At 41.9% G+C, this 22726-nt stretch overlaps 1 protein-coding gene and 1 long non-coding RNA gene across 6 annotated transcripts in view; one reads left to right on the forward strand and one right to left on the reverse strand.

The window, feature by feature from the left end:
- Window positions 1-22726, reverse strand: part of LOC147019245 (methylcytosine dioxygenase TET3-like) — a 268737-nt gene that overhangs the window by 177049 nt on the left and 68962 nt on the right. The window lies entirely within an intron of this gene.
- The window catches only part of LOC147019247 (uncharacterized), a 145839-nt gene that overhangs the window by 48828 nt on the left and 74285 nt on the right, over window positions 1-22726 (forward strand). For 2 of the 4 annotated variants that reach the window (XR_015062700.1, XR_015062701.1), the window contains exons 3-4: window positions 4633-4734; window positions 5373-5626. This is a non-coding gene — a long non-coding RNA (uncharacterized LOC147019247). Of the gene's footprint in view, window positions 1-4632; window positions 4735-5372; window positions 5627-5809; window positions 6013-6069; window positions 6667-22726 lie in introns of those variants that run through there. The other 2 variants (XR_015062703.1, XR_015062702.1) reach the window with 2 other exon arrangements.

Genomic DNA, 22726 nt, shown 5'->3' on the forward strand with positions numbered 1-22726 from the left:
AATATAAAGGTTTTGTCTTCACAAGAAGAAGAAGAACAGCGCTGAGCTCTCTCTGAGCAGCGTTTGCTACGCGAGACGCTGCCAAAAAAGAAAGTTTAGGTTTCCAAAAACTGAAAAATAGTGTAAATTTCAGAGTTGTTAAAAAAGGCCCTTTTCAGGGAACAAGTAATGGGTCAGCAACTGCAGCTGTTCTGCAGCAATGGAAGTAAATTAAGCCTTGAAAGTTGATGCAAACTTCCTCCAGGTGTCCCAACTTTTGTTGATTAGTTACAAACCCTCTGTCTGTATAAAAGCAGTGTTGGAACAGACTGTGTTGCTACACCCTCTGAAGCATTATTTGGACAATATCGCACTGCAGGAAGTAGTACATTGCAATCATAATGGCGAGAAAAAGACAATTAACAAAGGAAGACAGACAGACCATTATAACCCTAAAAAGTGTAGGTCTTTCCTTTAGAGAAATTGCAAAAAAATCCAAGGTGTCAGTGAGTACAGTTTCCTACACCATGAAAAGGCACTTGGAAACTGAAGGAAACTCTGACGGGAAGAGGTCTGGCAGACTCAAAGCCACAACACAATCAGAAGACAAGTTTCTGAGTCAACAGCTTGCGTGATCGGCGGCTCACAGGACAGCATCTTCAAGCACAGCTTTCCACTGGTCGAAGTAAGGAAGTCTCAGTTTCAACTGTGAAGAGAAGACTTCGAGCTGCAGGTTTGATAGGTCGAGTGGCAGTAAGAAAGCCATTGCTAAGATGGCAAAATAAGAAAAAGAGACTTGCCTGGGTCATGAAGCACCACCAGTGGACTACTGAAAACTGGAAGAAGGTCTTCAGGACCGTTGAATCAAAATTTGAAATGTTCGGTTCATCACGCAGGGTTTTTGAACACCGTCGAATAGGTGAAAGGATGGTCCCTCAGTGTGTGACACCAACTGTCAAACATGAAGGAGGAAGCGTGATGATCTGGGGCTCTTTTGCTGGATCCAGAGTCTGCGACTTGCACAGTCACTCGCACCCTGAACCAAAAGGGCTACTACAGCATTTTGCAGCGCGATGCAATACCCTCTGGTCTCTGCCTCGTTGGTCAGGGGTTCATCCTACAGAAAGATAACGACCCAAAACATACCTCCAGGCTCTGTCAGAACTACCTTAGAAGAAAAGAACAAGACGGTAGGCTTCAAATCATGGAATGGCAACACTCATGATGACGACAACTACGTGTTCTAAAAAAAAAAAAATTTTTTTTTACCCCGTGGGGGTCTTCCACTCCATGGGGTCTAAGCACCGCTCGCATTCTCTCTTTTCTTGTGTACAGTTCATTTGAACGTCTATTTCTCCATTATTCGTGAACAGAATTCGATGAAAATTGACAGGCATATACCAGACACATATGTGCAGGCATTAACTGAGCTCAAAGTGTGATTACGGCCCTTCGGGCCGAGGAACGGCCCATTTTGGCCCATTTTCTTTAAATTGTTATTTCACGGTTATTAGTGAACGGAACCGAACCAAACTTGACAGGTATATTCTAGAGACCATTCCCCAGGCAGTAACTGAGCCCGAAGTGCGATTCCGGTCCTTTCGGCCCATTTTCTTAAAATTGTTATTGAAAAATATGTATATTAAATGCGCTGGGCGATGCCCAACGCAAAATGAAGTCGCAAATGATAATATGAAACTGGCCTGACTCTTGTGAGGTGTTCTGGTTTATTTTCCGATGCGATGAAAATCTTACCAAATTTCAAAACTATCTCATCCGTGCTATCGCTCACCTGAAAGTTGTACGAATGAACTCCCACGGGGTATGTTCGCAATTCGAACTTGTTTTTCCTTAATTTTACTTCCTCAATGACAGATAAATATGCTATATGTGAAGTACAACATGCTGTCAGCTGTCACGACAATTTAGTTCAATACGAAAAGAGATTACTGTCGACTGGAGGACATGAAAGTGTAGATAAGACTTGTTATCTCCACAGTCCTGCTGCTTGATATTGTTTGTCAATTGTTAGTCTAATGAGAGGGATGGGTGGCTGAAAGGTATGCACACTCGCCTCAAAGCTGTTTCGCCTGGATTTGAATCCTGACCCAGCTATAAACTGTCGTCCCGGTGTTTCACAGGCAGGGTGGTTCATCAATGTGTGTGTGCCATCCCTCGGGTGGATGTTAAATGGACATCCTCTCCACCAGCATCCGTTGGTGGACGAAAAGATCCCATGGTGTCCATCACGAAGAGTGGGCGAGCCATCGCCGGCGCCCTGAACAAATTACAAATTCCTGCCCAAACCAGCAGAGGGCATTGCATCAGTGTGACAGCCACGGCCTACGCCAATGATGCTACCCTGCAGCGTTGTGCAACATGGGAATGAATAAGATTCTAATGAAGCGTGACTCACATTGACTAATTAAACATAAATGCTATCTCCACTTAAGCATGCCGTGAGACCCATGCTCACAGCTAACTAATAATACCATTCCTTTCGTGCCGTAAAGGCACATAGGGCTGCCGAAGCAGTTTAATTGGCGAGAAGTACAGTACAATACAGTCCTGGACGGGTCGCCACTCCGACACAGATTACACTGGTACTCATTTCACCGACCGAGGAAGGATGACAGGCTGAGTCAACCCCGCCTGGTGTTAATTCAACAGTTGACAGGGGCTTAAACGCAGGGCCTTATCCACCTTAACCGCTAAGCCAACACCAGGCATTCCGATTCATTTAATTACATATTTTTAGCACACCCACTTGCAAAATACCGCAATGAGTTCATTTCATGTAACTGGAAAATATCTGAGTTCCTTTCCGATTTGAGAACCAAACCTGGCTTGACTCTGGCTCGGACTCGGACTCAACTCGGAAGGGCAACTTGATGAGTTCGAGTTTGGGAACTCGGTTCGGGTGCAGCATGACATAGTGTCCTCAGCAAGTTTGCCACACCTTCAGAGAGCCAGTCGTGACAGGCAGCAAATTCATTGGCGTCACAAGAAGGTGCCATGTTGGATTTATTGTTGCCGCTAGAGTTTCCACATACGGTGTCATCAGAGAGTGAGCCGGCACCTTTCGAAAGCGAGTTATGCCGGAACCAATGCTTGTGCCATGTTTGCACACTCACTCCAAACTAATAATCCAGGTCCCAGATAGACTAACTTGTGCAACTTGCGTTCAATCAGACCTCAGCTCTCCAACTTCAGATTTTACACTGGAATAATCCTTCTGTACTGACCCAACAAAAGTAAGGCAGCGAATGAGAAGAGAGGGGATGAAAAAAATAGAGGTGAGTGATAAGCCAACACTTGGGGAAAGGAACAATGTTAGAGTTTCTGGAAGAACACTTGCTGCCGGGGTAGGGGGGGCACAGGGATTGGGTGGAGAGGAAAGAGAGTGGGAGGAGCAACAGCAGAAGAAAGATGCTTAAAGACTGAAAAACTACCAACATGCCTGCAGTGAACAAGAAGCCAACCCTGAGACCACTTGACCTCTTGTTACGAAACGTCAATGACAGGAAACGGCCTTTGACTCCACAGCCGCAAGGAGGGCAACATGGAAAACAGCAGCACCTGCCCATAGAAGTAAGCCATATTACATGACACTTCAGTTGAAAGCCTTTTATACCACGAGCTCGGGCTGCCCAGGTAGTTGGGGAGGAGGGTGGAGGAATGCCTCGCTGTGTGAGCTTTTCGGGATTGGGTGGGGGTATCCGGCGCTGTTTGTGTGTTCGTACATTACTCTTTCACGGCCAAAGAGGCCCCAGATTTTGTGTGTAGGTATTTCAGAATCCTGGAAAAGTTTTAAGCTACCACACGTTGGCGCCGACATCCATTTTGAGGCAGCTATAAAGTGTATATTTGGATGTAGCATCAGGCAGTGCTGCCGCCGGCCCACAGGAAAAAGGTTACAACCATGAGGTCAATAACTCCACAGCTTTTCAATATCCAACATGTCCCGAAACACCCGCCAGGAAAAGCCCACCCAGCCAGGCAGCGCCAGCCTACCCCCTTTAGTTAGAACTAAAGTATAACTCGATTGTACTTTTACATAACTGGCTTCATCAAATATATTGTCTGCAATAAAATTATCAGTAAGATTGAGCAATTTTGATGCAGGGTGTTGTAACAAGTCCAACCAACAAGTTCAATGGCTGGCTTAACTCGGTGTATCAACTTCCAGAGGGCCTGGGTTTCCTTCGTGAAATATTTTCTTTGTTTAGGAACAGACAAGTTATTTGGAATATCTCGGTAGCCAGAATTACTGCAGTTGTGATGATAATCCCACATTTTATACATGAACTACGTAAATTTTTCGTGAAATACCAAAATGTCACGGAGAGTGTTCCATTTATATTCTGAGGTCAAACTATTAACACGTGTGTAAAGAGTATAAAGTATGGGAAGGTTATTTAAAAGATTGAACAACTTATCCCAGGAAGATCAGAATGTTTGACGTGAACACCATTTTATGAGCGCAATATCATATTGATGTTATTTTATTCAAATATAGAGGTTAAAACACACACAGCACCCCTCACCCACTGCTGTCTATCGGGTGCTCTCTTCTGTGTCTCTACATAAGGCTGCAAATCATGGCTCGTAGCATTCTTCCGGCTCATCCGATACCTCTCTGTCCTCTTTCAGCTAGGTGTCGGCTGCGACGCGAGTGGCCGGGACATTCTGTCGATTGGAATTCTCATGTCGTGACCCAACCGTGTGAGTCGCTTTCTCCATATCAGATTACAGGTGAGCACTTCGTTCTCAAATAGAGTTCTTCGTGAGAAGACATCCTGCCATGTCACGAACGGATAAGAATTTGTGATATTTGTCTCCAGCTTTATAATTTCAATTTTTCCAAATTTGATTAAAGATAATTAAAGATTATTAATTCCAAATTTGATTAAAGATAATTAAAGTTAATTAAAGATAATTGCTCCTTTTCCCTTCTGGATGTTCATTTTTACGCTAATACTGCCATTAGATGAAACTGTGCTCCCAAGGTACGTGAAGATGTTCACTTCTTCTCGACTAGCATCGTCCCCCAACTTTCTCTTTTGCATGTAAGCGGTGCTTACCTTGTTATTAATAATTTGGTTGGCTTACAAGCCGAAAGGAATCACTTTTGGCTGGCAATGACACCAAATCGGTTAACCACGCAAGACCACATGGGAGGTTGACTGTCGGCGGCAAGCAAACGCTGCCATATTGGGAAATCGTGCAATGGCTCATGGAAAGTGGATTACTTGTTTGCTGTAAATACTGGTCTATTTCTTTCATCTGCAACACAATGCCTGCACGTCGTATCATTTTGCTGAGGGGGCATGACTGCCATTGATGCAACAATGCCTCCTGAAGGTTGTAGCAGGATTTTTTAATTTATTCAGGGTGCCGACAATCAATCGCAGGCTGCTCTTCGAGAAGGACACAGTGATATCTTTAACGTCCACCGACTAATGCCAGCATACATGAAGCCCAGTTGACCATCCATCCGAGGGAAGGCACACACAATGATGCCTTGGCATGCCTCCAAAACACCAGGGTGAGCGTTTATAGCTGGGCCAAGATTCAAACTCGGATCAGACAGCTCAGAGGCGGGCGTACAGGCCTCTCGGCTCTCCTCCCAGCCCTGCAACAGCTGGTAAGTAAGTACATGTTTAAGCCCAACTTGTGCCAAACTGACATTGCTGTTCAGATTTGGCAGTGGGGAGGGAGGTTTTTGTTGACATTTTTGGGGAAATTGTCACCAATATTTTTTGCTGGCTTTGTACAGACGACGATTTTTGCTGTCGCTCAAGTAAAATTTGTTCGTACGTCCACACAGACTCTGCTCGCAACCAATCGGATGACTTGATCGATAAAGCCGAATCACATTGCTGCAGGGTGCAGATAAAGCCGATGTTCCACACGTATCTTGCGAGTGCTTAAATGTGAAAACTGTATTGTCAAAGGTGGCAATGTATGATTTTATAGCAATGGATGTACAACAGCAAATACCGTATTGCGATTGACATGTCGTGCATTTTTCTGGTGACTTTTTTTTTTTTTACATACACGTGACTCCTGCTTCATTGTTTCATACAGGCAACTCCTGTCTCCACTTTCTCATACGAACCGTGCCTTCCTGTCGCTTCGCCGACGGGTTTAATCAAAGTTGTGCTTCATTCACATATTACATATTTGTCTGTGAGCCTCATTGAGGATGTAAAAGAAGGGATCGCTCACAACACGTAATTATTGTTGTCGTTGTGGCTATGGTTGTTGTTGTCGTAGTTTGTGTGCTCCTTCCGTGTGCGTCACGATTTATTCCAAAGAGTTCCTGCTGTATTAGAATAATAAAAACGGTGCCGTTCGAGCCGCGACACAAAGCTCCAAATCCTGCTTCTTCTTCTTCCCTCGGGCAAAGATGGGCATTTATAACGGGCGTCGCTACGATGGAACAGACGTGACTTTTTCTTCCAAGAAAATCGACTATTAGCTTTTAAAACGAGTAAGTTGATTATTTGTTACACAATGGTACCAGTTTTATTATCTTACGACGGCAGGAACCCTTTAGAATAAGGCGTGATGGGAGCGTGGGCGCACGCACACACATACGCTTCTCAATGGATACAAAATGTAGTGTAATTTCTCTTGACCCTGGAAAACAAACAAACACTAGAAAGCATCCAGAAAATGTAAAGCCCGTCCACGTCTGCTTTGTTCTCAAACTAAACGTGACGAAAACAACAGTTTAAAAACAATTGTACATGTTATTAATTTGCGTTCTCCATATTCTCATAATAAGGGTTTGTTGAAGATTTGATGACAAAAGCTCAATTGGTAAAAATGTTAAGGCCTGGACAGACACATTGAATCTCAATTGTAAATTAATTAATCAATTAATTAAATAAATAACACGGAAGCTATTTTACCAACTCAACCGGCTGTTACGCTCTCATTATGTACCATTATCATTATCACTCTGTGGTTGCCTTGGAAGCCCTGAACACTTTTGATCGTTTTCCGTGCCGAGAAATAAACGGTTTACAGGGAGGGGCCTCCACGCAATCGGCTTTTCCCCCAAGCAACCAAATTCATGAAATTAATCCACAAGGTTACAAGTCCACTCACTGACGAGGATGATCGGGGAGGTCAGGAAGAACGCGCCCGTCCACAGCCTGTCCACAGACCTTGCATGGGCCCACATCCTCGGGACTTTTTGCAGTACGGGCTGCAAGATATCAACTTGTTTGGTGAGTTGATCAGAACGTTCTCCGAGTCTTCCGTTGTGCAGAGGCACGTCCCTTAACTTCGGGTACTTTTCCAAGTATTTTTGGCTTCTTTTACAAGCTTTTTTTGAGCCATTTTAGGTAACAATCCTTATCTGACACACACGATAGACGTTCCCTGTCCTGATTAGCGCTGTTCCTCGGGGTTTCTGTGCACGTGCACCGAGCATTCTGGGGCAGATTACATCATTTTGAAAGTTACATATTGTAACTTGAAAAATATCATACATCCCACGTCCGTGGGAAGCAAGGAGAAGCTGACATTTCAGGCGTTAACCCTTCGTAGCTCCCTTGCTCCGACGAAGAGTTAACGCCCGAAGCCTCAACTTCTCCTTCCTTCCCAGGCATTTAGCATACCTCAATCAATGTTTATTTATTCATTTCATCCATTGTTTTACCTGTCTGCCGATGCAGAGTGACACAAGCCTTCACGAGTAAGACTAGCTTTTTATTCTTATGGGTCTTGTGTTGTCTGCTATCTGTAACATTACCATGCATGTTTGGTGGTGGGAAAACGTTTTGTTGCCTCTTTGGGGGAAATGGTCACAAAGATGTTTCAAATATCTTTAGGGAAAACGGTTTTCTGTCACTCAAGTTAAATTTGTTTGAGGCACAAGCGACAACTATGTTGGCAACCAATTAAATTATATTTTATCGATGACCGAATCGACTTCTGAGAGACGTTCCGCACGTATCCCACGAGGACTACTGCGTTATTTTACAGGGATAAATGGGCAACGGGTGATATTGCTCATGCATGGAGTGCATTCTGATAACACACATGTACGATGTGCATTTTTCTGCTCGTATGTTTAATGTTCTGCATGTACTTGTAATTCACCATTTGCTGAACATTATTCCCACCTCGCATGTCTTGCACGTACAACCTGTGCCTGTGGAAAGAACCAGGTACCGAACTAAAGTGAGGCTATCTTTACGTTTTACAGTCTGGTTTGTTCATCATCAGTTACCCTTACATTTACAGGTACCAGCTAACATACATATATATATATATATATAATCACCTCTGCTTCGTGGTCCCTACTTCCTCTGAGGCCGTGTTTTGTTCACCAATTCCTGTGGCCTCACCGGCTTCCTCACAAGTTGCTCTTTTTGCATTGGACTAATGCTTATCATTTCAAAATTGATTTGGCGGCTTTCCTGGTCAAAATTTGTTGGTACTGGCAGGCGAGCACCAGCATATTACCACAACTTGCAGAGTTCCCCCGCCCCCCCCCCCCCCGACGGGTGAGATCTTGTTCCAAACGTGCAACATGTTCTTCTGACGCCGATACACCGCCCAAATAAAGGTATGCAACTGACAGCTCTGTGTAGGCAAACAAAATGAACCCGGATTCCGTGCATGAAGCAAAAACACACCTACTGCTTATAATTCAAAACACCTCACTGTACAGGAAAACGTGGAGACAGGAATACTACACTGTAAATGGTGAAGACTTGTAATACCCTCCCCGACCTGGAGGCGGCGCTACACGGTACACATTAACACAGAGAATTTGCATCTGTCCCCCCCCCCTCCCCCAAAGATAAAAACACCCTGATACACTAATTGGGGTCATGCTGATCCTATGTAGCAAGTCTGGATGCAATTGGCAAAGAACTGGGAGGAGTAGCCCGACAAACAAACACCGGTCCGTGAATTATAGTAAGGACCAACACATGGCCTTACTCCAACAAATGAAAATCCGTTCTTCTGACTTTGTCGGTAAATTGGTCGTCGGCCGTAACATTACCGTGTATGTTTAAAGGTGGTATTATATTTTGGCCGAACTTTTCGGGAAGATGGTTCTCAAAACGTGTTTGTTCGACTTTGTTGGAAAATGATCGTCAAAATTGTGTTCTTCTGTCCCTCGAGTCAAATTTGTGTTTGTACGCGTGCAGAAACTCCACGAGCAACCCCGTACGACTACAACAAAGATAAGAGCCGAATCACATCAATGGGAAATATTCCACAAGTATCCTGAAAGTTTTGAAATGTCAACATTGTCTTCAAATAAGTGTCAATCCATCATTTACATCTGTAACTGTGAAGTCGATAATAACGCTCTCTCTTACGTCGACGCGTTTTTCTGCCGAGACGTTTTTATGTCGGCCGACATGCTGCTCGTGCTTCACTGACTCATGCGTGCTACTCATGTCTCCAATTTCTCACCTGTACATGATGCACCTGTTTCGTCAAGCCGGCTACCCCTCGTCTCCACATGCTACATCTTTCATATCGGTGTCCTCCATATCAAATCGCCTTGAAACAAGAAGCACAAGCCCATTTTTGCTGGATAAGCACGTGTTTAAGCCCACCTGGTACTAAAATGAAGCTCACTAATTGTACATTTACAGTTCGGTTTGTTCAATATGACGTTCTATTTAGTTGCTTCTAACGTTCACAATCTACTCGGGCACGCCATAAACCTTTAAAATGTATTTTCTAGAGACAGACCCGATGAGCACTGTCCATAGCGTCCTTAACATGAAATAAACAAACATTTTCATGAAACCTCAAATTCTTGGTACATGTACTGTACTTCTCAATTAGTTGCCACAGGGTAAAATAGTGGTTAATGCATGTATGAAAGAATTACTGTAACCCGGCTGTCATTTATGTAACATCTTGATCTTATCAATAGCATATTATTACCTCCGCAACCGAAGGTGAAGGAGATTATGTTTTCACCCATTTCTGTCTCTTTGTTTGTGTGTTTGTCTGTGTACAGGATATCTCAAAAACTTGTGGGCGGATCGGGATGAAATTTTGTGGACAGGTTGGGTCTGTGACAAGGACGAACTGATTAGATTTTGGTGATGATCCGGATCCGTATCCGTATCCGACTACTCCAATTTTTTTAAGTGATTCTTCACCATTGAGAAATAGGGCCAAAAATGATATAGAGCACGATATCTCAAAAAGTTGTGGACAGATCCAGACGTAACTTGGTGGACAGGTTGGGTCTGTGACAAGGACGAACTGATTAGATTTTGGTGATGATCCGGATCCGGATCCGTATCAGACTACTACAATTTTTTTAAGTGATTCTTCACCATTGAGAAATAGGGCCAAAAATGATATAGAGCACGATATCTCAAAAAGTTGTGGACAGATCCAGACGTAACTTGGTGGACAGGTTGGGTGTGTGGCAAAAGACGAAGTGATCCGATTTTGGTGAAGATTCAAATCCGGATCTGGATACGAGAATTATTTAATTTTTAAAGTGATTCTTCACCATTGAGAGATCAGGCCAAAAACGATATAGTACTGTGTTGCATGATATTTCACAAATGTATGGGGCCCGATATGTTCTCGTAGATCAGGCATTATGTGGCGGAGGTATGCGCTCCAGAGAGTGGGCCCTTCTAGTTAGGTCAGCTCGCTGACCTAACGTAACTGTTCAATGTCCTCAGATCCGTCCGTCCGTCTGTCTGTCTGTCTGTCTGTCTGTCTCCATCTGTCAACAATTTTTATTTTTCTATCTCCTACAAGACGTCTTGGCCGATTGAGTTCTAACTTGACACGATGATAATACTAGTTGCTCTCTGTAGATCGTCTGAGCCCTTTTTTCACATTTTCGCCTCGGGGTCAAGGTTACAGGGTCATCAAGTGCAAAATGACCGATTGGTCGAATGGCCTATAAGGAAGCATCGGACGGCTATAATGCACAATGTGTTTCATCGGGATTATTAAGAATATTTAATTCGACCAACTAGTTTCTCGTTACCTCTGTCGTCTGGCCCTGTTTATTGGGCAACACGAGGTCCATTGACTTCAACACGACTTCGCGTGGTTATTTTAAGTTCAATTTAAATTCTGTTTTCACTTTTCACAGTCGCTAAGGTTGATTAACAGTCGGTTGCATCAAGTTTTGTGAAAATTGAATGTTTATATCCTCGATCTGTGTGGAATGCATTGCAGCGAGGGGAACCTTCCATGGCCTTCCATCCGTTTCCATGCCATATAACGAGGCTGTCTTAAGTTCTAGTTGATTTGTGTTTTCACTTTTGGGACCTTCTGGGGTAGCTACACGTTTAAAGAAGATAATTTTCGTGCAAATCCGCTCAGAAATACACTTTTCATGAGGAAAATATATTCAATTCAAATAACGGTGAGACTCAGGAAGGGACACCACATGCTTTCCATGCACTGCTTCACCTCGTAACCTGTCATCCTGAGGGAGGGACTGCTTATTTGTAGCGTCTGTGAGATTAATGTTTATATTTTAGATGGTTTGGGGATGTGCTGAACAAGTATCTGAAAGAATTCCAGTTTTAAGATTTTGTTTGGGCATTTCATCCGACGGTGAGCTGGCTGGTCACGTGACGCCGCACAGACGTGCTGGCAGCGAGTGATTGATCTTCTCTGTGGCCCGAGGGTCCTTTTTAGTTGGGGTCCAGCTCTGTCCTGGATACAGCCATTAAATGCACACACTCAGAGTATTTATTTCACTGCCATAAACGTGGGTTTGAAAATTGTATAATGATGTTGGGAATGATTCCTAGAATATGGAGATTTTTGCTTCGAGCGGCCTCACGCGTTTATTTTTAATTCAATTTAAATTCTGTTTTCACTTTCCGTAGTCGCTAAGGTTGATTAACATTCGGTTGCATCAAGTTTTGTATCCAAGCTGACCGTCAAACCCGCTCGGGTGTATTATTTTATCTCGTATGGTCATTTGACATACCTTACTGGCTGTAGTGAAAGGTGCAATTACCCCACGCATGATGCAAAAAGCGGGGATAAGCCATTGGTTCACTCTGTCCGTCTGTCTGTCTGTAGACATCAGTCTATGACTGAGCAACATCTTCATTTCAATTGAATTTTATATTCCCAACACTGTTGAACATGAATCGGAACACAAACCTGCAGTTTATCGTAGTACCTTGGCTCTGAATTTGGCAAATTGTGCGGAATCTCATCCCGATCACACATGCGCACAAAGGAGTAAGGTAATTAATTTTCGTTTGTCTGCCATATTGGCAGTCAAGAAACACCAGTCCTTTCCCGTCTTCAGACGCGTAGGACTCGTGAGGCAGTTTTTCCTTGGCAAGGGGACACTCTACTGGAAGAGTACCCACCTTGATGCAGTTGGCAGTCAAACAAAATTGAAAAATAATTCCAAACAGGAAACTGAATGTTTTTGGGGATCTCATAAAGGACACAAATGGGCATGAAGAACAATTGTAATGTGTTAAATAATGTGGTGTAAAAGACACTGCGTCAATGGTGGTAAACTTCTGGGAAAAAGTTATTTTTTTTTTTAAATAAAAATTTAATGCCTGATAATAATTAAAAATATATATATTTGAATAAAACAAATAAAGAGAGGGTGCAGTATCATTCATGTTGCTGACGCATTTCCCTCTGAGCTTTCTCACGATGGGTTTGCACACTGACAGAATCAAATTTGTTGTGTATAACTGCCATTGTTATGCAGCAGCAGCAGCAGCAGCAGCAGGAAGCAGTGCACCATGGAAGTGAAAAAATGGAATTATCCTTTGAATGGGATATACTGTAAATACATCTGTCTCACAGTGAAGTTGAACAATATATATAAATATATTTTTTGTGAGACTTGGATGTAGATTCATTCATTAATTTCATATGCAGCATGTTGCTGCGAGGTGAATCATTGCTGGGAGCATGGCTGTGCCACAGATGCAGTGTTCCCTGTTTCGAGAAAGCTGGTACTCATTTTGCCGACCTCGGATGGATGACCTGAGATCTTAAACCAGCCATCTTAACCGTTAAGCCAACACCAGGTTTATGGGATGAAGATTTTTTTTGGAAGTAAATAACATTTATATATGATGTGTACTAAATAAGCTTGCAAAATAAGTTTTAAAATATGATCGATGAAGAAAATTAACTTTATATAGTGCCTTCCGGAATAACGTGAACACCCCCGACAGGAAAAGTGTATTTCAACAATCTGTGATACAAACACAATCAAATATGAGACGGAGAGAGACAGACAGAGAGACAGACAGACAAAGAGAGAAAGAGAGAGACAGACAGAGAGAAATACAGAGATGGCAAAACGTTGGAACCAAGGTAACGGATATATAGCAAATCACATGTTGAATCGCAACAAATCTTATCTATCTAATCTTATTCAGTGTTACAAAACATGGGACACCGCAGCATGTTAATGAGACAGATTGGAGAATGTAACCTGAGCCACAAGGTAATGATTTTTTTTTTCTCCTGCTGCTCGTGGGAAAAAGGATATTGGCCACGGATATCCCAGAATCGCTGATGCCGCAACTGCAAATGGTGAAAATCTCAATTCACCATTTATAGTATTCTCCGACAGCAGAAACACTTTCGAATGAAGTTTCATGGAGAAACTCTGCTCCTTTAGGATAGCGATTATAGGATGAAAAAATTCGAAATAAACTTTGCACTATCAAGTAACAAATTAATCGCTATCATTTCCTCTGTAGGACATCATTGTGTTGTAAGCGAGCAGTGCTATTGATAGCTGTAGCTGTCAACACAACTGAGATTGGGGCCATGCGTCCCCCAATGCGATCAATTTACATACCCTTGATTCTAGCTGTTCCACGAGCCTCGACCATGTAAAAACAAACAAAAGCTAGAAGGGCAGTCAGTGGAGCGCATACCTCCACCATGCAATGCCTGATCCACGAGAACATATCGGGCCCATTACATTTTTGAAATATCATGCTATATATCGTTTTTTCCCCGATCTCTCAATGGTGAAAAATCACTTTAAAAATTGAATAATTCTCGTATCCAGATCCGGATTTGGATCTTCACCAAAATCGAATCAATTCGTCCTTGTCACATAACGAACGTGTCCACCAAGTTTCGTCCGAATCCGTCCACAACTTTTTTGAGATATCCTGCACACAAACAAACAAACAAGCAGTCATAGACTGATACTTACGAAATCGTCAACTTGACCTCTGACCTTGTCTAATAAAAGCTGTCTCTTGAGAAGGTAGCGACACAAACCAGAAGTTTCTACAATGATTCTGTACCAAACCATCAAAAATCGAATGTTTTGGATGTTTGACCTCACTGTGACCTTGACCTTTGACCGATTTTGACCAAAATCTAATCAGCACTAGCCATCAGCCTCCTGAATCACGTGGTGTAATTTGACATTGGTAGCTTCTTCTGTTCTCGAGTTATCGTGCCTACAAACAAACAAACAAACAAACAAACTAACAAACAAGCAGTCATAGACTGGTACTTACGAAATCGTCAACTTGACCCCTGACCTTGTCTCATAAAAGCTGTCTCTCGAGAAGGTAGCGACGCAAACCAGAAGTTTCTACGATGATTCTGTATCAAACCATCAAAAATAGTAACGTCAACCGAAGCAAAAATCTCCATTTCTCCACGCAATTATATTACACCTTAACGTAACCCAACGTCGCGTCTGCTCGAGCGCACTGCATCATGGGACGACCCGTGACGCATCGAGTGAAATATTTTTATACAATCTTAAAACGTCTCCAAAACATCCGATTTTTACCAGAATTTCTAAAACCGAGTTTTAAGCGTCCTAAGCGATCGCAAAAACCGAAGACAAAATTAAAATCGAAGTTAAAATGAACTCGTAATGTCAAGCGAAGCAAAAATACTCCATTTCTCCACGTGAATTTACGGAATTATGTTTGACCTCACTGTGACCTTGACCTTTGACCGATTTTGACCAAAATCTAATCAGCGCTAGCCACCACCCTCCTGAATCACGTGGTGTAATTTAACATGGGTAGCTTCTTCATTTCTTGAGTTATTGTGCCAACAAACAAACAAACAGAAACTGAAGGCATCAATATACTTACGAAATCTTTAGATTTTGGAAGTAACAAACAAACAGAAACGGAAGGCATCAATATACTTACGAAATCTTTAGATTTCGTAAGTAAAAATCACTCATAGAGTGACAACTTGGCAAGACAGCACAAAGTAGAACGGCACTCGGTAGAGCACATCGCTCTGCCAAGTGGAACAATTCACGTTTTGTATCCCACTGATGGGCTGTATTTGAACCAAAAACCAATCCGCTTGTTGTCACCTATCCAACTCATCCACCTTGTTTTGTCATAACTCATCCACAACTTTTTGAGATGCAGTGATAGATTTAGTTTTTGGCCCTATCAATTTTTAAAATTTGGCCTGTGTTGACCTTTTGACCTTAAAATTAATTGGTGTTTGAATTCAGTGACCTGACATGAAAATGTTGTTCAAATTTCAAGTCAATCGGATGAAAGCGAAGTATTTTAGAAAATTTGACCCAAATGGGCCGATTGGCCTATGTTGACCTTTTGGCCTGTTTACCTCAAAATTAGTAGGTGATTTATTTCAGTGACCTGACATGCAAATGCTCTTCAAATTTCTAGTTAATTGGATTAAAATTGAGAATTTTAGAAATTTAGCCGATGTTGAACTTTTGGTCTATGTTTACCTTTTCACCTATGATAGCCTCAAAAGTAATAGGTGGTTTAATTCAATCACCTGAAATGCAAATCCTGTTCAAATTTCAAGTCAATCGGATGAAATGTGAGGATTTTAGAAAATTTGGCTCAAATTGGCTGATTGGCCTATGTAGACCTTTTCGGTCGACCTAATTTTATGAAACTTCAATGTGGGACCGTCGCAAGGTCGGTGACAGTAATCTCTGAAAATTTCATAACGATCGGTTGAGCGGTTTGGGCTGGAGGTGAGCGCACGCACGCACGCACACACACACACACACACACACACACACACACACACACACACACACACACACACACACACACACACACACACTCAACATACTTGTCATATTTTTTTTTTGCCAAGTTACAAACAAACAGACAGAAAGGGGTGCAAACATAACCTCCTTCACCTTCGGTGGTGGAGGTAACAAGCAAACGTACATTCAAAGTTCACCGCCCCCATTGAAAATTTCCGTTCACGGAAATTGGAGGGAGCGGTGTGCAATAATTGATTGATGAATTGATTAATTGTAAATTTAAAATAAATAATAATCAGAAGATAATTAATTTCTTAATCAATTAGCTCATGGCATACCAAAAAGCACCACCGTTTCATCCGAATCTGTAACTTTTTAAAAATTAAGTAATTAATTTAAAAATCAATAAAGTAATTGATTGATTTAATAATTAATCAATAAACCAAAAAAAAATACTCTTTGTAGCCAAATCACTTGATCACCATTGTGTCCAAATATCAGCTTCCCACCTCAAAGGATGGCTGAGATGTCACCCGGACAAACAAACAAATGAAAAAAATCACTCGAAGCAGTGACATTTGGTGAAACAGAACGGCACTCCGTCGAGAACATACCTTCACCAGGCTGAATAGTTTACATTTTGTATGCCACTGATAGGTCGGATCTGAATCTGGACCTTAACCAAATAGTCGAGATGCCAAACAGCCATTTCAGGGCAAAGCGTGCTTTTGCGTCATTATGAAGTTTTTTTGGGTTGATTCATCATCTCTGAGCTATCCTGAATGAGAATCAGCCGGGTGCCAGACTCGCACCCTTGAGGAATTTTTTTTAGAGGCGAAAAACGAAATGACCGCCACCGACTTTTGATAAATTCTGTTTTGGGCTATATCTTCACTTCTAATGCACGTACAAACATAATTTTGGTGTCTTCTACTATTTTTCATGCAACAGACAAGGTAAACGTTGATGATTCTCTTAAGATTGGACGACAACAGATGGCGGAATTTGAATCTGGATGGCCAACAAGCTTCAACAAGACACGAACCAAGAAAGTGACCTTGATGACTTCGACCAAAATGAGCATCAAGCTGGATGGAAGGCCAGTATATGATACCGAATTGATCTACACCCGAGTCATATGTCTCCAACAATACAGGGATATTGATATCAAGGATGTCCTCTCTTACGAACTGTCCCCTGTCCCCTGTCCCAGCCTCCTTGTTTGATGAGAGCAGTGCGATGCGGGCTCAGTCGAAAGCAATCCTGAAGCCGAAACTCCAAGTTGAGCAATCAAGTCGAATCCAAGGTGTTCCAGATGCTGTCATCATCGATGGATGCGCCATGTTACAGACTGTACATTGGCCCACAAATGGTGCAGTTGAGGATTATGTGATCAACTTCATGGGAACCATCAAATACCACCTGGAGTGTTGTGACGTATACCTGATTTTCGACAGGTACATCAAAATCAGCACGAAACAAATGACGAGATCCAGTCGTGCAGGTCATGATTCAAGTCGAAAACATCAACTCAACTTACACACAACACTTGCAGCACAAAAAGTGGTCCTAAATGTAGCCCACAACAAAGTACAACTGATCGATTTGATCTCTCAGTATCTGATGACCCACATTGTGGACAACCAGACCAAACTGGTGATCACCGGAAAAGATCCTACACCAGTACAAGTATGGAACAATTCCACTCTCCAGAGACAGGATCTGAAAACACACCATGAAGAAGCAGATGTCATCATCATCCATCACTTAGTTAGAATTGTGTCAGGTGTCAGTGGTGACTCCCACATCAAAGTGGTCTGTGACGATACAGATGTCTTTGTCCTGTTGATTCATTTCTACCTCGAGGAAAAGATGACTGTGGATGTCAGCATAGAGAGTCCGTGTGCTGGGAGGGCGAACGTAGACATTTTCCAAACAGCACTGAAACACAAAAGCATCGACAAATATCTGCCTGCTGTACATGCTCTGACCAGATGCGATACTGTGTCGTATTTGTTTGGCATTGGAAAGGCCACAGCGCTGAAGGTACTAATGGACGGACATCATCCCACCTTATTTGGTCAGCTGGAAGCAGACGAGGAAAAGATGATATCTGAGGCAACTACCTTCATTGCTGCCTGTTATGGTTCCAAAGTCGAAGGTGATATGTCCACACACCGGTATCAGTTGTGGAAATCTAAGATGGCAAACTCCATGATTACCTCTGCTCCGAAATTGAAGTCGTTGCCCCCATTGCATGATGCCTTTGTTCATCATGTACATTGCGCTCATCATCAAGTTATTAGATGTAAATCGGCCACTCAGTCAGAACCTCCGAACTTGGATCCCATCAAGTATGGATGGCAAGAAGGTGACGACAGTGTGAATTTGTGTTCAACCACACTTCCACCTGATATGTCTGCTGCATCAGTCACCATTCTGCAGCTGATCAAGTGTGGATGCTCCACCAGCCGGCAATGTTCCACCGGGATGTGTGGTTGTGTGACAGCACAGATGTCATGTTCAATGTTTTGCTGTTGTAATGCTGGATCAGACTGTTGTAACGAACAGACAAGGGCAGTATCTGCTAATCACGACGACGATGATGAAGATTGAACATAATGTGTAACATTGCATCCTCAACAAAGTTAATATTTGTTTGCCTAAAAATAAAAGGTAATTTCAAAATCATTTACATGTACATACTTACTTTAAGATATAACCCAAAGTCAAAGTCAACTATCCACATGTATCCGGATATATTTGTGTAAAAATCGAATTCCAATATAATCATCAATTCATTGATCATTTCAAGTAAGTTACTTCAGTCGTCATTGACTATTATTGTACGTAGTATTAATATTTGAGGGTTCATCAAATTCAATTTCTTACTCAAAGTGATCAGTGGAACTGCAAAATAGCCATTTTTCATGTTAAAATGGTGGCCATCTTTAAAATATCAGACGGGTCTTATATATACACCTTCAATTTTATCATTATCCGATTCGTTGACAATGAAAACATAGTAGTAGACACCAAAATTGTGTTTGTAACTGCATTGGAAGTGAAGATGTAGCCCAAAACAGAATTTATCGAAAGTCAGTGGTGGCCATTTTGTTTTTCGCCTCCAAAAAAAATTCCTCAAGGGTGCGAGTCTGGCACCCAGCTGATTCTGATTCAGGATAGCTCAGACATGATGAATCAACCAAAAAAAACTTCATAATGACGCCACAACATGCTTTTTCACATTTCCACTGGACTAAAAATCAAATCGGCTTGTTCTTGTCACCGAACCAACTCATCCACCTCGTTTTGTCACAAGTCGTCCACAACTTTTAGAGAAAACATGCTATATATAGTTTTCTGCCTGGTATTGGCTTCATAGTTAGGGTGGTGGGCTGGGGATCCTAGGATCCTGAGTTCAAATCCCACTCAGTTATTGAATTAATACCAGGTGGGGGTTAACTCTGCCTGTCATCCTTCGGAGGTCGGCAAAATAAGTATCAGCTTGCTGGTATCCTGTGTCGGAGTGGTGACCCGTCCAGGATTGTGTCCAATAGCCAAGGAGACTGCTTAGGCAACACCAACTCTCTGCACAGAGTATGGTCCCAATGGATGGATGGACATCGTTTTTGGCTCCATCTCTCAGTGGTGAAGAATCACTTGAAAAATTCTCGAATCCGGATCTGGATTCAAATCTTCACCAAAATCCCATCGATTCGTCCTTGTCGCACACCCAACATGTCCTCCAAGTTTCATCCGAATCCGTCCGAAACTTTTTTGATATGCAATGTTGTTTATCAGCCCCATCTCTCAAAGGTGAAGAATCAGTTAAAAATAAAATGACTCTCGTATCCAAATCTTGATTCAGATCTTCACAAAAATCGAATCAATTAGTCCTTGTCACACACCCAATCTGTCCTCAAAGTTCCTGGGAAATCCATCCATAACCTTCTGAGATACTGGTACGTGCCCGTAAAAAAAAAAAAAAAAAAAATTCAAACCGCGAGCAACAAACAACAACCACGCAGGCCCTTTCTTCGCTCTCGAGTGCCCGTACGTGCGTGGCCCGGAAGTTCGAATATTATTCGCAGTTACGATTATTCGCAATTTAGTTTTAATACCCAATTATTCAATTAGCGCCAACGTATTTTACCTTTTCGCAATGTCGTGGCAAGGAAAAACAAGAGAAGAGAGAGAAAAAAAATTACTTCCTGGTTCGGAGCATACCAGCACTCTGATGTTACCGAAATTTATACACCGTCTAATATGAAAACGATCATAACTTGGGGCATTGTGTTTATCTATAAATGCGCATAAGAAATCGAGAAATTATTAGAATACACGAAGTCATCATTATCCGGAAGTCCGTACGTTGTAACCCGTAATGGATCCGGAAGTCCATACGTTGTAATCCGTAATGGCAAACGCGGCTGAGCTTCCCTTCCCCATCGGCCACGCCCACGCAACAACGTGTCTTCTCATTGGTTTGGTAAATAAATGGCCATAACTTGGGAAGCACTTGTCCAATTAATATCAAACCTGGAAAAGGCACATCCTCAGGTCCCCAGCAATATACCTGGCAAGTTTCAATTAGATCGGACCAGCGGTTGTCGAGAAACAGCGGTCACACACACACACACACACACACACACACACACACACACACACACACACACACACACACACACACTGCTGGAATTATAGATAGATAATGCGTTTTGTATCGCTTTTGGCCCTATCTCTCAATGGTGAAGAATCGCTTGCAAAATTCTCGGATCCGGATCTTCACCAAAATTGAATCAAGTAGTCCTTTTCACACACACAACATGTCCAAGTTGCGTCCGAATCCATCCATAATATTTTTGAGATATTGTGCTATATATCATTTTTGGCCATATCTCTCAGTGGTGAAGAATCACTAAAATATTCTCAGATTCAGATGTTCACCAAAATTAAGCGTTGTTGTCCTTCGCCGGTCATATATATATATATATATATATATATATATATATATATATATATATATATATATATATATATATATATATATATATATATATATATATATATATATATATATATACACAAAAAAAATTCAGAACAATTGCTTGAAAACTGTGGCCAAAATTCGTGTGACAGACAAACGCTACACACCAACATACTTTTTTTTTCCACCAAGTAACAAACGGAGTACTAACTGAGTCCTCCATTTCCTTTGGCGCCCGGCGATGGCATCATGCATCGACTAGATATGTAATTGGGAAGGAGCGGTGTACAATAATTTACATACTTGTCCTAGCCGACCCGAACCATGTTTTTGCTAGCACTACCGCAGAGTCGTGATATGAACATCGTAACACACTTATGGGAGCGTATGGATTGGGAGCTTTGTGGAAAGGTTATTCTCTGCAAGTAATATGCAAAAGCTACAACAAAATCTCTTACACATTTGGCAAAATCCAGATCAAGGTGTCATCCCGAATATCAATGATTTTTTGCCTTCGTGGGTTTCAAGCACTGTTTGATACTGGAGAATTACATGCTACCAAATGCCGATATATGCTGTCCATTTGATTGTTGCTAAAATAAAGTTTGCAATCAGGGTTTACTCTGCAGGTGTGTGTGTGCGTGCGTGCGTGCGTGCGCTTGATATCGATATGTATGTGTGTGTGTGTATATATATATATATATATATATATATATATATATATATATATATATATATATATATATATATATATATATATATATATATATATATATATATATATATATATGTGCAACTTTTCAAACGGTTGTCATAAGTACCTCTGCCACCGAAGGTTGGCGGAGATTATGTTTTCACCGTTATGTCTGTCATTGAACAAGATGTCTCACAAGGTTGTGGATTGAATCGAACGAAATTTGGTGAACAAGTTGGGTGTGTAACAAGGTAGAAATCATTCGATTTTGGAGAAGATCTGATGTGGATCCAGATGTGAGAATTTATTTTATTTTTTAAGTGATTCCGATCACCATTGATAGATAGGGCCAAAAATGATATACGGTATAGCATGATATCTCAAAAGGTTTGGATGGATTTGGACGAAACTTGGTGGATTAGTTTGGATGGGTGACGAGAATAAGTAGATTAAATTTTAGTTAAGGTCTGGATCCAGATCCAGCCTATCGGTGGGATACAAAGCGCAAACTGTTCAGCATGGTGGTGGTACGCGCTCTACCGAGTGCTGTTCTCGTTTTCCTAATGTGACCCTCTTTTTTATTTCTTTACTTATTTATTTTTTCCATAGAAGTTTCAACCATGTCGAACAATTTCTCTGTGCCACAGCGGAGGCTCATTTCACAGATTTTTTTTTTTTGTGACGAAGTCATATGTTTCAGATGGTCTATCCAAAGGCACGAATTCCACAATACAAAACCATTGAACGTATTATTGAAAAGATGAGAGACAATGGAAATGTGAAAGTCCAAATTAAAGGACACTGTGGTCGAAAACCTTCAGTGGAGAACACCTGAAAAGATCGTTACTGAAAGAGAAGTTTTCCATGCGCCTCAGAAAAAGTCGACACACCGACTTGCACAGCCAGTGGGAACGTCTCGCACGACCGTTGGCAGAATCATACACGATGATCTGAAACGGTGTCCATGCAAGATACAATTACTGCAGCATAAGAGGGAAAGGTTCGAAGTCTGCATCGCCATTGCCCAGCAGATCGAAGAAGGCCAGGATTTTTGAGACAACAT

The sequence above is a fragment of the Eptatretus burgeri genome, chromosome 10 (genome assembly GCF_056783735.1).
Source record: "Eptatretus burgeri isolate ZD-2024b chromosome 10, Ebu_testis_v1, whole genome shotgun sequence".
In the NCBI taxonomy this organism is placed as follows: Eukaryota; Metazoa; Chordata; class Myxini; order Myxiniformes; family Myxinidae; genus Eptatretus; species Eptatretus burgeri.